This window comes from Petaurus breviceps, unplaced genomic scaffold (assembly GCF_028583685.1).
Source record: "Petaurus breviceps papuanus isolate PSGF00001 unplaced genomic scaffold, PetGlider_PUasm1.0 173, whole genome shotgun sequence".
Classification (NCBI taxonomy): Eukaryota; Metazoa; Chordata; class Mammalia; order Diprotodontia; family Petauridae; genus Petaurus; species Petaurus breviceps.
This window is the reverse complement of record NW_027185759.1, coordinates 5,636,711-5,648,755: the sequence shown is the minus strand read 5'-3', so window position 1 is coordinate 5,648,755 and position 12,045 is coordinate 5,636,711. Positions and strand designations below refer to the sequence as shown.

Below are 12,045 nucleotides of genomic sequence, written 5' to 3'. Positions count from 1 at the left end.
CTCTCTCTCTCTCTCTCTCTCTCTCTCTCTCTCTCTCTCTCTCCCCCTACTTCCCTCATCCTTAAATAAAATTATCTAATCCAATTATGACTTTTCATCAACTCCCTCACTCTCCTCATCCTTTTCCATCTTAAGGTTTCTTTTCACCAGACTCTACCACAGCCCATCTTCCTCTCATCCTTTGATCTCCTGTTTCTGTGAGAGTCCATTTGGACCAATATCCTTCATCTGTCTTCTTTTATACTGTAACACAGCAATCTCTAAACCCACTACCCCTCTCCTTGTTTGAGAATCAAAGGAAGAACTATCATTATGTGCATTGTAGGGGTGACGGGCTGCCCTCAGTGCTCCCTCCTTTCACCTTGCAAATCACAAACTCAGGATCTACAAGGGAGCTTATAGGCCATCAAGTTCAACTTGTGCCTTAATAACAATAGAAATTTCTTATGTACCTACTCTGGACCAGGCACTAAATGAGGCACTAAGAATCTAAAGATCAACAAACCAAACCAATAAATCCTCAGCAGTAACAACATGGTCATTGACATCAAGAAACAATGTTTTATGTTCTGTCAGAGTTAATAGCATCTACATATTCTATGGAAATAGCATCTAAACAAAATAAAATCAAAATTATGTTTGTTTATTTTTGTTTTGTTTTGTTTCTTCTTTAATATGTGGGGGAGGGAGGTAGTAATATGTAAAATGTACAAATCATGGCAGTTGGGCTGAGCTTTGAAGGACACTTAGGATTCTCAGAGGCAAAGGTGAGGTGAGAGAACATTCAGAGCATGAGGAGAGGCTGTGTCAAGGCATAAGAAGAGAAAATGGAACGTCACATCTGAGAAGCAAATAGTGAGCACTGAGGTTGAGTGCAGTGCAGAATGTATGGAGAGGAGCCATGTATACTAGGACTGGAAGGGAAGGCCAGTTGCTGGGGGAAGGGGGTGCAGGCCTTAAAAAATAGGGCCTCCATTTAATACTGCAGGCAATAGGGAGCCACTGACATTTTTGGAGTCTTCTAGAACACCTTCTCCAATGACCATATCTCTTTCCTAAATACTCAGTGAAATTTGAATGTTGGATTATATGATGATGTCTATCACATTATAAATATTTCAATTAGAGAAACTGTGTGTTCCCCAACTTGAAGATCTACTCACTCCTCCTCGTACAGGAACTATGACATCCATCACTGACTTAGCCTTTTGTTGTGTGTATGTAAGGCATGGTATTTTGTACAGTTTCACTTTTTTCTTCCACCCAATTGATCGATATTTATATAGAGCATATGGTGTGCCTTCACAGGGTTGGATTCCCTGGAGGGATCTGAGTAAATATTAGAGGAAGTGAATCGAAACCTCGCCTTACAACCCGATATGTTACTTTTTGCTTAACTCTCAAATTAAAAAAAAACAGATTATGAAATTAGAGATAAGATATCTTGAGATGGTAATAGTCTGACCTTTTCATTTTATAGATGAGTAAATGGAGGTCCCCATCTCCTCCATGAATTGATTCCTGTTTAACTGAAAATAGAATCTCTATATTCTAACTGGACATCTTTCATTTCCCTTGCCACCATAAACTTAATAAAGACATTGCAAAATATGAGCTTTTGACAGACCTTTCTAAAAGAGGGTTGTATGTTTGTAATTTTTTTTTTTGGTAACCTATGAATATTTTTTCTTGGGAGCAACTGCATATTTTTCATTGCTTATTTCTGCTTTTTGAGAGTGAACCTAGCTCTAAGTGTAGGGGGGTCACCCTCCATGCACTCAACTGTACTGCCAGTTAGCACAAGGGTTTTGAATTGCTCCTTCTCTGACCTGGACCAGTGTGGTCCTACTTAGCCAATCTAGTGGACCCTGCTTGGTGTGTGTGTGTGTGTGTGTATGTGTGTGTGTGACAATGTTGGTGACAGACACTTTACTGGCTTAGCAAACTTCAGCTCAGAACTTCTGAGCTCATGAAATCTACCAGGCTCACCTTCTCCTAATAACAGGGATTTGCATTGTTTGTCAACTGTCTCATCTCAGCAGCTCTCTCTCTTTTTTATGCTTTCTATGATATTGACCCCATCACAGTCACTTAAACTTATTTGTGATAGATGGCTCACCCACTAACAGTGATATGCTATACTTACATGTACTTATTTCTCTCCTCTTAAGGTTAGTTCTCTGCAGATCCATCCATAGCTGGGCATACAGTCTACTGTTGTCATTGAAAAGAACAAATTTATATGACTACCACATAGCTAAAAATTAATTGGACACATGTCATTCCAAAAGTTTTATGATTCTGAGGAGTAATAAAACTAGGTCCTTTTCTTCAATAGAAGATGAATTTCCTAAAGCCAGAGAAGGTGTCATTTTTTAATTTATTCTTGGTGCTGAGTAGAGGGTCTTGCATTCATTCATAAAAAAAAAAATGATTAAGAAGCCTCTATTGTGTGCTGGCTCTTAGCGATAAACATTTAAATTGATAAATAGATTTAACCCTTATGGAGCTTTCATTGTACTAAACATGGGGGGCTATAGACCATTTTCATAGCTAAGTGAAAGATAAATTTAGGAGGGCAAGAGCTGAAAAAGCAGTGATGTCTAAGAAAGCCTGTTGGAAGGAGGTGATACTGGGACTGTGCCCTAATGGAAGCTAAGATTTCTAAGAACAAGAAAGGACTTGGGGAGTGGAGGGAGCTTGACCAGTCACAGAAGAAGCAGAAAGAATATTGAATTCAGAGCCTACCATGGGGACTGTTGGGTCTGAGCATTTAGTAAGCTATGTGAAGGGGAACGATGGTAAATCTGATGGCAAGTTAGGCTGAAGTCTTGGGAGCCAGTGAAGAGTTTGGAGGAGTGGGGTTATATAGTCATAGCTGTGCTCCAGGAAAAGAATTTTTCTGGGCTCTGGGAAATATGGGTTTAAAATGAAATACTTTTCTTCAGGAGAAAGTTCTAACATTCTTTGAAGAGTTCAGGTTCGGGGTAATAGCGGTTTCAACTAGGATGGTGGCCACACGGATGGACAGAACGGCATCGAGATAACTGATATTGTGTAGGTAGACACAGCAACTCATTTCACATGGGCTTGGAGGATTGAGAATGATGCTTTCACTCCAACTGGAAGGAGAATGGCAACCTCAAAAGGAACTAGAAAGTTTGGAGAAGCACAAGTTTATTAGAAAAATTCCAGGATAATGGATTTCGATTTGGAAGATCTATCTGAACCTCTCCTTTCACAAAGAAGAGATCTGAGGTCTGGCTCAGTTGTTATTTGCTCAAGGTCACAGAGATAGGGAGATTTTAATAGAGGTCTTTGTGACTCCACATCCAACACAATGTCCATAGACCTATTCTAATGTCTCTTGGATTGATATGTTGAGCTCTAGCTGGCTATCACGAGTGGTTATTTCAATTAAATAACTACCATATTAAGGCCTTATTATAAAGATCTGCTTGGCTCTAAGCATACAAAGAATTAAAGGAAGCAGTAATTCCCTGCTCTCAAGGAGTTTTCATTCTAACACTCATTGCACATTTGCTGAAATGGAGGTGATTTGGCTTTATGAGCCATTACAACTTGGTGACTCACTCGGTAGTGTCCAACTTGACTGGACATATATAGGTGGCATAGTCAGTAGAATGCCAGACCTAGAGTCAAAAAGATCTGAGTTCAAATATGACTTACTACTGCGGCTGTGATCAAGTCACTTAAGCTCTGTGTGCCTCAGTTTCCCCCACTGTAAAATGGAAGCAATGCCATTGTCTGCCTCATGTGGTTGTTGTAAGGATGCATTAAGGTACAGAGTGCTCAGCACAGTGCCTGGTACAGGTACGTGCCACATAAAGACTCGTTTCTTTCCCCCTCCGTTCTTCCATCAGTGAAAATTATTCTTTTGTTTTGTTTTTTAAAGCTGAAAACGTCTCCCTTTTAATGATGTGATAGGACATGGTTGAGACACCTTTAGGTGAACATCTTCGCTCACCTCTTTGTTGAAGAACCCATCTACATATTGTCAAAGTCACTCAGGATTCCTGTTGTGCTTGGAATCTAGACTGGCCAGCACCCTACCCCTGCCATCCTGTTCCCTGTATCCTTTCCTTCTAAGATTTTTTCACATAGGGTTCAACTTTAGAAGTCACAAGAGGTAATAGGTTTTGGAAATGCAAGTTAAGCACATAATAATTCCAGTCCAAGATCTGATTAAGAATCGTCAGCATTGCAAAGCTCTGGAATGAGGCTTAAAGGCACAATTAATATGAGATTATATTAAAAGCTTTAGTACAGTTAATAAGCTTTGTAACAAAAGATCATTGCCCACATGCGCACCACTACAATATAGGATTGTGTTCTCTAATTGCTAAGAAGGCTTCCCTGAATCTGCAGGCCAGGGGGTGATGCTCCATCAGAGGAGACCCTGCACTCGGGAGAGCAGTGAAGCTTGAATGTTTCCCTCCTATGATGGATGTGCTGTCTCACTGACATGGCTCATTCTTCACAAATGATGGATCATAGCTTATCCCTGGCCAGCATATATTAGGTGCTACATGAATGCCCCTTCCTTTCACTCCCCCATGTGTTATGACACTTGTGCAGCCATCTGAGATGTTGCCTAATGAAGCTTTGTTTGAATGCACAGAGAACATAGGGATTGGATGGCCCAGGGGTGGGGAAGCTGTGACCTCAAGGTGAGGTCTTTTGACTGTGTCCAAGTTGTACAGAACAAATCCTTTTATGAAGGTTATTTATTTGTGAAGCTTGGATTCAGTGAGAAAGTCACGCTTGAGGACCACGTGTTAACTGGAGGCTGCAGGTTCCCCATTTCTGGAAAGCCTACGCTTTGCGTGTGGAAAGGGCAAGGTATATGTGTGTGGAGAGAGAATGAGCATTTATATGACATCTACTGTGCAGCAGGCTCTGTGTTCAATGCTTTAAAACATTAGTTTATTTAAGCTTCACAACAACCCTATGCACAGGCTCTCTTATTTTACCCATTTTCTAGTTTAGGAAATTGAGATAAACAGAGGTTTAGTGATTGCTTAGGGCCACACTGCTAGCAAGGTTTTAAAGCTGAATTGGACTTCAAGTCTTTCTTCCTCGAGGCCCAGGGCTCTCTCCACTGTGCCATTGAGCTGCCAAGGGAATCTGCCCACCCTTGTTGAGTGAGAAGATTGGCCATTCTTTTTGTGTCAAATAGTTGAGATCTTGTTAAGTTTTTGAGCAAATGGAGTTATAGGATCTTGGCAGTTTCTCAGTGACCATCTAGTCCAATGTAGATCTAATATTCACCCCTCCTAGGACACAGTGATAAGAGGTCATCCCACCTCTGTTGGAAGCCTTCCTTTGAGGTACAGTCCAGGGAGGATGTCACAATGTTAAAACCGTTTTTTTCCCCTTAACTTCAAGTCTCAGTTTGGTCATGTGTCTCTTTCCTCTCTTCCTTGCTCCTGTATTTCCATTCTGAGGTGAATCAGAAGAAGATTTTTTGTACATTTGCTTGCTAGGAAGAAAACAGACTGAAAAGAATAGATGACGTCCTATTTAGCCCCAAAGTGCATTTAGCCCAAGGCCTATCCCCCAAAAAGTCCCAGCAAAGCTCCACTGAAGCAGCAGCAGATGACATCACCAGCAGGTGGCAGTGTCTGCTCAACCTAGAAAGACAATGTTTCCAGAGTCAAAGAGAAGGTGTAGAGGGAAAGAAAGCAACAGGGGCTGGGGGAGCTGAAGGGGCTGCCAGGGTCATTGGGATGCATGAAGCTCCTGAAAGACAGAGCCCTGAGAAGCATTACAGTCACCATAATCCTGCAGTTTGGAAGGTTGGTTGCCCCCAGTCATGCTCCCTTCCCCACTGGCAAGGGGGCTGTGATATATTAGAGCCATTTTGTAGATGGAGGTTGGAAATTATTCTCTTGTTTAGTTTTTTTCAGTCACATAGGATGCTCTGTGATGAATCTGGGGTCTTCTTGGCAAAGACATGAGAGTGGGTTGTCATTTTCTTCCCCAGCTCATTTGACAGTTGAAGAAACTGAAGCAAACAGGGTTGAGTGACTTGCCCAGGGTCACGCAACTAGTAAGTGTCTGGGGCTGAATTTGAACTCACAAAGATAAGTCTTCCAGACTTCGGGGCAGGCTCTCTATCCACAGTGCTACAGAGCTGCCTTACATTCTTATAGACATTACAGAAAGTTTTTCTACCCCTTCATATTGCCCCTCATGATTGAATTTATTTTTCCATATCAATTAAATTATTTTCTTTTTGATGAATGTTCCTTCCTGGTGAGACAATAAAAATCAGAGTGTTGGGTGACTCAAGCATCTTTTCACAATGGATCACTAAAAATACTTCACTTTGAACCCAGGCCATCAAGTGGTCCCAGAGTTGAGTAGGACGCATGACTCTGCATGATGCCAAAAGAGCAGAACAACTTAATATGATAATCAGTTCAATGATAAAAGCCATCAATTTAATGATTAAGCAAAGGCCCAAGAAGAGTATACTACCCACCCAATAACAAGCTCCCATGTGACAGCATCCTCCCAGCTACCTGGACCTCTCTAGTTACTAATGCCTGTTCCACTTCTGATGGCAATGAGCTACATTTGTGCAACGTGCTTAGACATGAGGGAATCCATGGTCACCCATCAGTTACTGCTTTCTCTGGGACCCTTCTCCACTGTATATTTGTATAGATTTTTAAATATACAGATCATATGGAAAGAAGTATTACATAGATATGTGATCAAGATAATGAAAAATGACTCCTTGACCTGCTGGACAGAGACATCTCACATTGAACTGAGATGTATATACAAAGAGAAAGAGAGATAAAAGAGACAGACAGACAGAAAGAAACAGAGAGACAGAGACAAAGAGAAAGAGAAGCAGAGATAGGAAGACAAAGAGAGAGAGAATGAATCAAGCCGAGAGAGAGAGATAGAGACAAACAGATGAACAGGAATGAGGACAAGAGGAGCCAGTGGAATGAGCCACCAGGTCTGGGACACAAAGAATGTCAAACTTGTTAATTTAACTGGAGTACTTGAGCACTGGAAGGGTTAACAATGGCCAAGTACTGTGAGTGAGCTGGTACCTTACCTTGAATCGACATGAGAAGAGCAAACTGTTAACTCATGTTTAAGATGGCCCTCTGTCTTTTAAAACCCAATGCAAATGCCAAAGGCTCTTTGATTTCTGCCTCCACTGCATTGTTTTCAACATTCTCAGTTCCTGGAGATAATAACCTTCTCCATTATATTGCTCAAAGCACATCCTTTTACTCACTAGTGACTATCATATATCATGATACTCTGTTTTCCTTCCATTTACAGATTGACTTCGATGGCAACTGAGTTCCCTCCCAAGTCTCAAACTCTATATTCTGAGGAGCTGAATTTAGCTCATAGTTGAATTATCATTAGAAGATCCACAAACCCTTATATTCCTAAATAATGAGGGGTGCTGCCTGACAGAGGGAGGTGGTTGTTATGAATGTTGTTGTTCACCCTTCATTTTCTTTTCTCTTTTTTTGCTGATTTATTGCTTTTAATATGATGAAACACAAAATTTGACATCTAAATTAGCAATATGATACAAGTCCGTTGTATCTTTAATTGTAGAGTAGGACATGAATGTCTATATAAAAAGAGACTGTAGCAGATGCCTCCTAGAATCACCCAGTTCTTGTAAACATTGTATTTGTGCCCATCTTCATACTTTGATTCCAAAATTGAGAACAATAAGATTAAAGGCAAATTTAGTAGCCAAAAAAATAGTCCAGTTTCACATCCTGCAATATATGGTGAACCTCTCTCCTCCCTCCAAGGGCAAAAAAAAAACCCTCCCCCCAAAAAAGACAAAAACAAAACAAAAAACCTAGCAGCATATTTTCCAAAAAAGAAGCAAAAAATTACAAAATGTTTCAGTACTTTCTTCCCCTCCCATCAAAAACCAAACAAAAATAAAGTGCAGCACCCATAAAAGTGTCAAGAAAATAGCCAAGTTCTTCCTTTCTTGTAACAAAACAGCACTTGGCCTCAGCAGTCTTAACTGAACTGTACAGCGTCCATCATTTTCAGTTCATCATCCTTTTTATGAACCACCGAGTTTAAGCTGCAGAGCGCTGTATTTGTACGATACTGAAGATAATCCGGATTCTGTGGTAAGGATTCTGATACACCTATAGATCCAACACCAATGTGGGTAACATGATTCTGAACCGACATAGGTTGAAAACTTTGTGATTGAGAATAGAGTCTTACTCTTGACTTGAACGCTTCCAGTTCATTTTTGAAGGCTTCAAAATAACCCTCTTTTTCAGCTTTGGCTTTCTGGAAAAATAGACGAAAACGCCCTCGTGGATCCACATGACAGTTTTTGGCCATTTCCATCGTAAACTGCATTACGACAGCTTGACGTGCTGCTTGTTCCATTAGAGCTCCTTTCTTTTCAGCTTCTAGATGAAAACACCACAAGATGAGATATTCAGCAGTTTCTTCACACACAAGGTATTGCTGCTCAGACAAGAATCTCTGACTATCATCCCATAGTCTTAGCATACCAAAATGTCTAATCTTTTGTTCATATTTCTGCAGAAATGATTTGGATTTATCTTCATCTTCTATTTCTTTACTTTTATCTTGATTAATAAAACTCTTATTAAAATCATCCTTGCTAATGGCATCCATGTTCCACAAACACATTCTCTCTCGCTGTACCAGGGCCTCTTTTTTTTGTCTCCACTCTTCTTCGCTTTGCCTCAGTTCTGACACTGCTGTTTATGCTTTGTCATGTTCCTGATCCAGGGACTCAGAATTATGCAGTGCTAAATTACCAAGTTTCTGATGAGCTTCAGCTAGATTCCATTTGTATGCTACAGAACTTTTCACAAACTCTTTCTGCTTTTGGCCAGCCAGTTCAATCCCTTGGCTATACATCTGGGGGCTGTCGCCAGGCAGCTGCGGGAAGCAGGAGGAACCGGGAGACACATCCAGCTCCATCTCCTCGTCAGCCTCCCTGCCGTCCTGGGGGAGGTTCCAGGGTACAGGAGTCAGCCACGGCCGCTCCATAGCCCCTTTCCCCCCGGCCCGGCAAACCGCCACCTTCAAAGGCCTCCCGGCAGACTGGAACCAGCTGCCCCGCAGCCACCCCCGGGGGGGGGGGGGGGGGCGTTTCATCCTTCATTTTCAAGAAATATCAATGACACCATGGGCAATGTCTTAACTTGCATGTGAATTTGATTTAAGTGAGAAGTGTTGCCCAAAGTCCTCAGCCTCACTGTTTCCTAGCGTCTCTGAAGTTTAGTGGCAGGAGCTAAGTCGAATTGACTGGTGAAGGCCCAAAATGCAGTGGGTGACCTTGGCATCCTCAATGTATGACCAAGTCCTCAAGTACTCCATGGTATGTGCTTCACTCACCTTCATGTTTGTTAGAAAAAAGTGTTCCCATCCTCCCATTTTGCTGGGGGAAGTCTTCAAATACTTGGGGTAGATCTTTCCCTAATTCACCAATGGATTTAAGGCCTGTTCATTAGCCTCAAACTGGTTTAGCTTGTCTACCAAGATGGTTTTACCACACTGTGACTGCTTGAAGTCACAGGTGAGAGAGTTGGGTAAAGGTGGACATGAAGGTGGCTGAGAAGCCCTGAAGAGGGCTCAGCGGCCTTCCTGAGGAAGGTGCTGATCTTCCCTGAACCCATATCCCAGATGGGGCATACAGGGTGTTCAGAGAGAAGGTCTTTGCTACTAGTGGAGCCCAGAAATTCTCCAAAGCATCCATTGCTCCTGCTTCTTCCTTCTAGGGCTAACTAAAACAAGTCATGCTTCCTCTAATACATGATCACAGGTCTACGGCCCTTCTCTCCACAGGCATATCTCATCTGGTTGTGTTGCACTTTGCTGAAGTTTGAGAAATTGCATTTTTTACAGTGAAGGTTTGTGGCAACACTGTCTCAAACACATCCATCAATGCCGTTTTTTCCATATTAGTTGATTGGGCTCACATCATGTCTCTGTGTCACATTTTAGGAATTCTCCCAATATTTCAAACTTGTTCATTTTTATTATATCTACCATGGAGATTTTTGATCAGTGATCTTTGATGTTACCATAGTAATTGTTTAGGATCATTGTAATTGTTTAGTGCCCACCTAAGATGACAACTTGATCCATAAAGGTGATATGGGTTCTTACTTCTCCACCAGCCCATGAATCCTCCAGTTCTCTCCCTCTCCTAGGGCCTCTCTTTTCTCTGAGACACAACAAAATTGAAATTAGGCCAATTAATAATGCTACAGTGACCTTTAAGTGTTTGTGTGAAAGGAAGAGTCAATCAATGTGTCAAACTTCATCATTGTCTTATTTTAAGAAATTGTCAACAGCCAGCCACCCCAGGCTTCAGCAGCTTCCACTCTGAGCAATCAGCAGCAATTGACTTTGAGACAAGCCCCTCTACCAGCAAAATGACTGCCTCTCACAGAGAACTCCATGGAAGCTTAGCATTTTTTGGAAATAAAAATACTTTTTAAATGGAGGTTTATTCATTTTTTTAACTTATTTCTATTGCACATTTGATAGACTATTTTATAGCATAAACATAACTTTAATTGAAAAACTGGCTAAACAACTCCATGTGTGGGCAAGGCAGGAAATGACTCTCACCTCCCCTGTCTTGAACTTCTCCTCTCAAGGTCCTCCTTAAGACCCTCTTCCCTTTTTTGTCTACCACAGCACACTCTTCTTGCCTCATGTGGTCTCTTAGTTCACTAAAATACATAAATCCTATTCATAGACATCATCACCTAGCTACGCTTCCTGCCTCCATGCTTTCCTTTTCAGTTTCCAACTTCTAGAAGAAGCAGCCAATCATGCTAGCCAATTGAAATGTTTAAAAACATCTTATAGTTACATGGGAGACAATGTGGCAGAACAGATAGAGTTCTAGCTTCAGAATCAGGAAGATCTGAAGTATAGTCTTGTCTCTGCTATAAACAAGATTGTGATCATGAACAAACTGCTTACCCCATTCAGTGTTCCAGGTAATCTCAACTCTTTAAGCAACAGGTTGGTTGGATTGGCTTGTCAATTCGAGTTTCAACAAAAGTAGTTGGCCAAACCAATGCAGTTATAGGTTCAGAGGAAAGGGAGTGGGAGAGGGAAAGGGAGAGGGAGAGAGAGAGAGACAGACAGAGAGAGAGAGACAGACAGAGAGAGAGAGAGAGAGACAGAGAGAGAGAGAGATAGAGAGAGAGAGACAGAGACAGAGAGAGACAGAGAGACAGAGAGAGACAGAGAGACAGAGACAGAGAGAGAGACAGACAGACAGAGACAGAGAGACAGAGACAGACAGACAGAGACAGAGAGACAGAGATAAACAGAGACAGAGATACAGAGAGAGATAGAGAGAGACAGAATTTCTTCTTCCTAGCCACATGTTATCTGCAAATATGATTAGCATGACTTTTCCAAATTTACTGTTAGATACTTTAAAGAAACTGTATCCAAGAACAGATTCTTTGGGCACACCGTTCTAGACTACCATCTAGGACTTTAATTCAAACCTTGATATTATCCTTTATAACAGTGAGCTAGAGACTGTCAGAAATGCCATGTTATGTATCCGTTGGCTTTGACTCCTTCCCTTTGTTATTGCTTACATGTTACATGCCATGTCTAAAGATGAAGCATGGCATGCCAGGTGATTTGTAGAGAATATTCATTTCAGCGAAGTGAAGGTGCCCAAGTCCTTTGGGTTACAGTAAGACTGCTTGGCTTACCATCCCTGCCCCCGCTCCTCTGAGCACCGTCAGCACCCCAATGCCCATTCTAGTGGAGCCCAGTCCAGAATTCTTCTGTCTTCTCATTCTTCTGTAGCTTCCTTGGGTTCTAAGCAATTAAAGTCTTTGCCAGAAGGCTCCCAGGACTCCAAAGTTAGTGAATTCCTCTCACCATCTCATTTGTTCAAATCAGATCATGTTTGTAAAGCACTTGCCCCAGTGCCTGGCACATAACAGGTGCTTAATAAATGTCTATTCTCCCCTGCACTTT

General features: G+C 41.6%; 1 pseudogene; it reads right to left on the bottom strand.

Moving 5' to 3' along the window:
- Positions 1 to 7,535: 7,535 nt before the first annotated feature.
- LOC138157818 (hsp90 co-chaperone Cdc37-like 1) lies at positions 7,536 to 9,069 on the bottom strand (annotated as a pseudogene).
- Positions 9,070 to 12,045: the final 2,976 nt, after the last annotated feature.